Raw genomic sequence first — 8,402 nt, 5'->3', positions numbered from 1 at the left:
ATTGAAGATAAATGCATAAGACTTAACTTAAACAAGCCATCACAAATATAACCTAAACCCTATTGCACTCAAAAACCACTTTGTAACCTTATTAGACAATAAAGAATTTTCTAAGTTCAAAGACAAGAAAAACTACGTTTAAAATAAGATAGTTTATACTAGACAACTCTAATTTCATTTGAAGTACTGTTGATAGGGGGAGCTATGCAAAGCTGAACCCATATTTCACATATGTTTTTTTTATGATGACAAAAGAATTTTTTTATAGTTTCTTGCACAACAAAATGGCAAAATTGTTACTTGATTATATCTGTGATTGTGCTTGAACTATTTGGTATGTGTATTCATTTATTGAAAATGAATCATAGATTGAAACACTTTGCACATTTCATATCTGCATGAAATAATCGATTAACTGTTTGTATAATCTGTTAAAATTCATCAGATATCAGTACATGCTTAATAGAGGCAAAACAACTATGTTTTAATCGATTACATTATTTGTATAATCGATTAAATCACGTTGTTATAGCAGTACATGTTTGCTGAGTGCATTGAGGTGTTCTGATTGAAAAAAGTTTTCAAAATTGCTTATGTATGGAACTTAATTGACTATATTAATTTCTTAATCGGTTAAAATGTGTTTTATGTGAAAACCTTTTTTTCTTGAAAAGCCATAACTATCAATAAAGATCATATTGTAAATGTTGTGGCTTGTATGAAATGTTTAATTGATTGCATGCACATTTAATCTTTTAAATCCTGTGCAAATGTAAAATTGTTAAAGTAGAAGGAAAAGCTTAACAGATTACATTAATTGCTTAATCGATTAAAATGCGTCAGAGTTGAAAAATCTATAAATAAACCATTGCTCTTTGCTTTTCAACAATTCTATGATTTTAATCTTTCATAACTAACTTAATTATTGAGTTTTAATTGCAGAAGCGTCCTGATTTCTTGAAGAATCAAAGATTGCTAGATTGGAAAGAAATCCTTAAATATTCTTGCAAGAACTTTGTGTTTACAATTGTTGATCCATATATGCACTCCAGGTGTATTCTACAGTGATCAGTTTTCATCTACAATCAAGATTAGATTGTGTCCCTGTTGTTGCGGCCAGGAAAAGAGTTTTGTGAAGTTTTATTACTTAGAGTTGGGATTGCTTTAAGGGCGACAAAAAGTGAGTGATCTTTCTAGGTTTGTACTGTAGTTGATATTGAGTTAGAAAGGAGAGTACATTTGAGAGGATTGTTCTCTGTATGTCTTGCTTGTAAGAACTCTATCAATATAGTAGATCCCTTCAACTAAGGTTGATTGAAGGAAGACTAGACGTAGGCAATGGGCCGAACCAGTATAAATATTTGTGTGAATCTCTCTATCCCTTCTCCTTTGATATTGCTCATATTCTTGTTTGATTGCATTCCAAGAAAACTTCAAATATTTTAAAAAGGTTTTTAAAGAACAATTATTAAAAGGAGAAAACCAATTCACCCTTTTCTTGGTTGATTTTATTGGCCTAACTTTTTCTACAATTGGCACCAAAGTTGAGAATTCAAACTTTACTCGAATTTTAATCGGTTAGGTTTTAAGTATAATAGATTAATTTATTCTTGATGGCCAATATGTCTCTGATCATGAGCAAGAGTGAAACATATGATGGTTTCTTGAATGCAACAAACAAAGATATTTGTAGTTCTGTGACTAAAAAATCCTATGAGCTTATTATGACAGGAACATCATGGAAAGCATCTCAAGAGAAGGAAAGAGTCACCAACATCCTAAGAATTGTAAAGAAACCAGAGGATGAAGAAACTGAGTTAATGGCAGAAAGATTCTCAAAATTCTTAATGAATAAAAGCGAATCTGACAAGAATCCCACAGAAGATCAAAAGAACTTTAGAGACCAAGTTTCAAAGCAAAATGAAGGCAATGAAGTTGACTGTAAGCACTCAAAACAACAAATTGATTTGAGTATGATGACAAAATCTGAAATAGCTGAAACCAGTGAGGAAAAGAGTGAAAAAGAAGCCATGTGGTATCTGGACAGTGGATGTTCCAGACATATGATAGGAGATCCAACAAGATTCATCAGCCTATCCTACAAGACAAGCGGTCATGTTACATATGGGGACAACAATAAGGGTAAAATTGTTGGTATTGGAAAAATACAAACACCTTCCTCATACATTATTGAAAATGTTCTGCTTGTTGATGGGTTGAAACATAATTTGCTGAGTATTAGCCAACTATGCGATAAAGGATTTAAAGTCACTTTTGAGCCTAATCACTGTTTGATCTGTCATATGAGCTTGTGTTGATTGGCAAAAGATTTAACAACATCTATATGGTTGATTTTAGAAATCTGTTATTTGCTTACTGTCTAAAGAGGTTAATTCGTGGCTATGACATAAAAGACTTGCTCATATTCATATGTCTCTGTTGCAACCAGGATCACGACGGGGAAGACGACGAGACTCTTAAAAAATAATTAAAGAGTTTGAAAATTAGAGTTTAGGAGTTGCCACCATAATTTATTCTGAAAAACTACGGAAAAACCATAAAATAAGGCTTGGTTAGCGAAATCAGAGTTTTGAGTTCGAGAGTCGCCACCATAGTTTATTTTCTGATAATGGTAAACAAATATCACAGGTTATTGGTTTCTAATTATATTAATCACCTACCATTTATGGCTTTTTTTTAGTTCTTGGAAAAATTCTGATTTACTGAAACAATATGTTAAATAACCCAAATTTAAATGAATATGTTTGTAATTAGATGATATGTAATGAGAGTTTGGAAACTCTGTAAATTAAATAAAACATATCCACCCTTCATAATTAGTTATATAATATTCTTTTACACTTGAATAACTAGCATATATAGTTTGTTGGCAAATAAAGTTATAGTTGAAAACCTAAGAGACATGATTGTCCTATATTCTGGACTATTGAGAAGGGATTGTTGTTAATATGAGAGATGATGGTAAAGATCAACATAAAAGCATGGATGCATTACATGTTGATTGCTGTCATCTTAGCCATTGAGCCTGCTGATATGAAAGGTTGAAATAATTTGTGATTAGAATGTAAAGGATGAAATAATTTGTGATTAGAATGTAAATGATGAAATTATTTGTGATTAGAATGTAAATGATGAAATGATATGTGATTAGAATGTGATTCCTACAAGGTGAATGTAACTAATGTGCCTGCAGTTTAGCTTACTTTTTTTATCCTGTTGGAATATGTCTTTCATCAATTTTTTCTCTAGAAAAAGAAAAAACTAATCCTATCTTCTATTATCTCAATCGAAATTTTTTATATCTCAAAAACTTATGAAAAAACAAAGTTGAACAAAAGTACAAAGATAATATCATCATTTTGAAATAATCTAAGACAGGAAGTACAAAGATAACAAGTACATTGAACTAAGTAAAAATACTTCTAATGAAAATGTGAGTAGTTGTTTTTATAACGTAAAAGATTGACGTGGTTTAATAAAAATCTCAAAGGGAATGACTTTGGTGTCAGTTGATTGAGAGGTTTCAGTCGTATCAATAGGATAAGGTAATGAATTTAAAATTTTGAAAGAATTGCAAAAAGATAGCAAGAGTGAAATGCATTATGTCAGAGCGGCTGCAGCGGAATGGTTAGCGTGGGATAACAAACCAAGAGGGGGGTGAATTGGTTCTTACTAAAATCGTGTGCCTTAAAAATTTCTACTCAATTAAACTTACTTAGCAAATAATAAAGATAATAAAATAGAGTAAGGTTGAGAGAAATTTGCACAGTTGATTTTATCCTGGTTCGGATCTTACCAATCCTACGTCCAGTCGCTTATCTCAAAAACAAGATAAACACTTCACTAATCACAAAACTATTACAAACTACAATCACACAGATACAATTTGTAAAAGTTTAGAAGACACCTCTCTTGAAGCCACAAGAGATGAAACAACACCTCCTTTGAATCTTCACAAAGGATGAAACACTTCCTTCGAATACTTCACGAAGGATGATTCTCTTCCAGACACTTCCTCAGACACACCAAGGATGAACAAGCTATTCCTCTGTCACCGCAGTAGCACTTCAGGACTTTGCAGACAAGAGTTTCTTTAGCTTCAATAGAGTTCTCAAAGAGTTCAGAGATTTTTGCACAAGGGAAGAGTTCTTCTTGAGAGAAAATGAGAGTCTATTTATAGACTCATCCAAAGGCTCCTCCATTTTCGCTTTTAGACTTTCTGACTGTGTTAATCGATTAGCTACAGTGGTTAATCGATTAACAACCCAACGGATACTTCAACGGCTCTAAAAATGGCTAGTTTTTCAAACGTTCACCTTGTTAATCGATTAACAGACCTTGTTAATCGATTAACGCTAATCGATTAACACCCTCTGTTAATCGATTAGCACTGCACTGCTGGGCTTCTCCATGGCTCTCTGGAACAATCGATTAACAGCCCTTGTTAATCGATTAACGTTAATCGATTAACACCCTCCGTTAATCGATTAACACTGCACAGAATTTTGCTTATGATTGATTTTTTTACATCACTTTTGAATACATACATGAAACTACTAATTTTCCTATGTTCATACAATTATTACACAATATTTCAAGTCTACAAAGATCATTCTTGATTGTTCTTGACTTGATTTGGACATCATCAAAACTTCATCTTCATCATTTTGCTAACAATCTCCCCCTTTTTGATGATGATCAAAACCTTCTTGTTTTAAAGCTTTTGGTGGTAATCTGTATTTGAAATACAACTTAAGGAAGAAATAATTTGTTAGTGAACATAGAGATAATTTGAAGACTTTAAATATTTCTCCCCCTTTTTGATCATTATTGAAAAGTGATGTAGAAGTGCTCCCCCTAATTTGATTAGAAATTATACTCCCCCTTAATAAAAGCATGGATGCATAGAAAGAATAAGAAAAGACAACATACATTTTATTGAATATTAAGATGCAAGCATACAAGGAAATATAAAGAGCACACACTAATAAAAACATAGAAACATAAATTTCCTAGGGCTCATCATCGCTATCGGGTACATAGAGTTTTGCCAATTTGTCATCAATCTCCTTAAGATGATTATTAATTTCATCATATCTAAGAGCATGATAAGCCATCATATCATCCATTCGTGACTGTTGCATAGAAGCCATATCTGCAATTTGTCTAGATATACTCTCTAGACTATATTCTTGGGGAGGATGGGATGGTCCAGCAACATTGGTTGGATGAGGCATAGGTATATCTTCATCTTCTTCAGCTGATGCATCATCTTCTGGTGCAATATCATCTTCAGTATGAACAAACAGATTTCCTTGTCGTATAAAGCCCATTTGATGCAAAGCTGATTCCCCAATTTTATGACTTCTTAAGACGGAGAGATGTTTCTCTCCCGTAACATCAACTCCTTTATACACACATATTAAAGAAATAAGGAGGGGATATGGAAGATGACCTCTATCATACCTCTTTGCCCGGACAATAGTGTCGGAGATGAGATCTGCCCAATTGATTTTGATATTTTGAGTAATGGCAGACATGATCATGAGATCAATTTCAAAGCATTGGGCTAGGTTTGAGCCTCTTGGACACAACAACCATACAATAAGATAATGAAGAACCCTTTCCTCCATTCTAAGATCTCCTACAAGAAGATATCGCCTATTTGGTAGAGGGTGTTGAGGGTTGCGCATGAAAGAACGATATGCCAAAATTTTGTTAAAATCACCAAAGTCATTTGGCACATGCATGGTATTTTCTAAGATGGGAAGATGAGCAACATTGGTCCAAATGTCATTATCCAGAATGATATCTATCCCTTTTACACGAGTGTAAACAATACCATTTTGGGATTTTAGATTGTAGTAGAATACTCTTACCAAATCTGGATAATAATGCCCTTGAAGTTGCATTAGATGCTGGACACCTTGCTCAATCAATTGCGGAGAAAATTGAAATTGATGTGTGGTAAACCAATTGAGATCTACAAATTTTTGACGAAGAATCTTGCGTTCTTTCCACATTTGTAGATATTCTTCATGCTTTCCATCATCGGAAATCCACCCATGAATATTTGGACCACGTGCAAGGGGTGTGCTTTCCGATCCATAGCTTCTTCTTCTTCTTCTTCTTGATGGTTCAGCCATGATAGCAAGAGATTTGAATTTTGAGAGAAGAAATGAAGTGAATTTGAGTTGTAGAGGGATGGGTAAAGTGAGTGGGTAAAAATGAGGGATGGTATGGGTTTAAATAGGCTGAGAAAAGACCCCCCAACGTTCAAAAATCAGAAAATGACCGTTTATAGCCGTTTATAACGGCTAGATTTGGCAGAATTTACTGCCTGGAACGTATGTTAATCGATTAACACCCTCTGTTAATCGATTAACGTTAATCGATTAACACCCTCTGTTAATCGATTAACTGACGCTGATTTCCGAAAATCAGCAAATTTTGCTTCTTTTCAATTTTTAACATGTTTTCAATATCCCTAGGTCTCTTCTATGTTCATAGAATCTATCTTTAGGCAATGCTTTGGTGAAAATATCAGCTAATTGATGTTGGGTATCAATATATTCTATTTCACAATCTCCTTTTTGCACATGATCTCTAAGAAAGTGATGCCTAATCTCAATGTGCTTGGTTCTAGAGTGCATTATGGGATTCTTTGTAAGGTTTATTGCGCTTGTGTTATCACACTTAAGTGGTATATGATCTAAATGAATGTCATAATCTTCTAGTTGCTGTTTCATCCATAAAATTTGCGCACAGCAATTTCCCGCAGCAATATATTCAGCCTCAGTGGTAGATAAGGCTACACAGGCTTGTTTCTTAGAATGCCAAGAAACTAAGGAACTACCTAGAAGATGACATGTTCCACTAGTGCTTTTTCTATCTATCTTACAACCTCCATAATCTGCATCTGAAAATCCTACAAGACTAGGTTCCGTTCCAGATGGATACCATAAACCAAAGGATGCAGTTCCCTTAAGATATTTCAATATTCTTTTAACTGCAGTAAGGTGAGATTCTCTAGGACTAGATTGATACCTAGCACACACACAAACACTTTGCATAATATCTGGTCTACTGGCAGTGAGATATAACAAAGAACCTATCATACATCTATAATTTGTTTGATTTACCTCTTTTCCTGACTCATCTTTGTCAAGATAGCATGAGGTTCCCATAGGTGTAGATGCTTCCTTTGCTTTGTCCATTTCAAACTTCTTAAGAATTTCTCTACAATACTTGGTTTGAGAAATGAACGTACCTTCTTTCATTTGCTTAATTTGAAGACCAAGGAAGAATGTTAATTCTCCCATCATAGACATTTCAAATTCACCCTGCATAGTCTTAGCAAATTCCTCACAAAGAGATTTATTAGTTGATCCAAAAATAATATCATCAACATATACTTGAATAATCAAAATATGTTTTCCGACTCTCTTAATAAACAAAGTGGAATCAACTTTTCCTCTATTAAAATCATTTTCTAAAAGAAAATTGCTAAGTCTTTCATACCAAGATCTAGGTGCTTGTTTTAAACCATAAAGTGCTTTCTTTAACTTATAGATGTGATTTGGAAATTTAAAATCTTCAAAACCAGGTGGTTGTTCAACATACACATCTTCTTTTATAAAACCATTTAGAAATGCACTTTTAACATCCATTTGAAATAATTTAAATTTCATTATAGATGCATAAGCAAGAAGTAGGCGTATTGCCTCTAACCTGGCAACTGGAGCATATGTCTCATCATAATCTATACCTTCTTCTTGACTATATCCTTGAGCCACAAGCCTAGCTTTATTCTTGGTGATGTTTCCATCTTCATCCAGTTTGTTTCTGAATACCCATTTTGTTCCAATTACTTGATGAGTATCGTCTCTAGGAATCAATTCCCAAACTTGATTTCTTTCAAACTGGTTGAGTTCTTCTTGCATTGCTATACACCATTGGTCATCTTGAAGAGCTTCCTTAATGTTCTTAGGTTCTATCTGCGACATAAAAGCTACATTCATGCAAAAATTAACTAAGTTTCTTCTAGTGTTTACCCCTTTTGATATGTCGCCAATGATGTTGTCCAATGATAATCCTCTAGGTTGTTGCCATATTTTGTTAAGATCTTCATTATCTTGAGGATTATTCGTTTTCTCTTCATTGGTTGTCTTTTGCAAGTCTTCATTTTCACCTGCATCTGATTCATCTGACTCAAGAGGTTTTGCCTCAAGGTCCACAATTTCATCAAAGACAATATGCACAGATTCTTCTATTTCAAGTGTTTTCCGATTAAAAACTCTATAAGCTTTGCTAGTTAGAGAATATCCTAGAAAAATAGCTTCATCGGCTTTTGAATCAAATTTTCCTAAATTTTGTTTTCC

The sequence above is a fragment of the Vigna umbellata genome, chromosome 7 (genome assembly GCF_029865625.1).
Source record: "Vigna umbellata cultivar VRB3 chromosome 7, Vumbellata_1.0, whole genome shotgun sequence".
Classification (NCBI taxonomy): domain Eukaryota; kingdom Viridiplantae; phylum Streptophyta; class Magnoliopsida; order Fabales; family Fabaceae; genus Vigna; species Vigna umbellata.
This window is presented reverse-complemented; position numbering follows the sequence as displayed.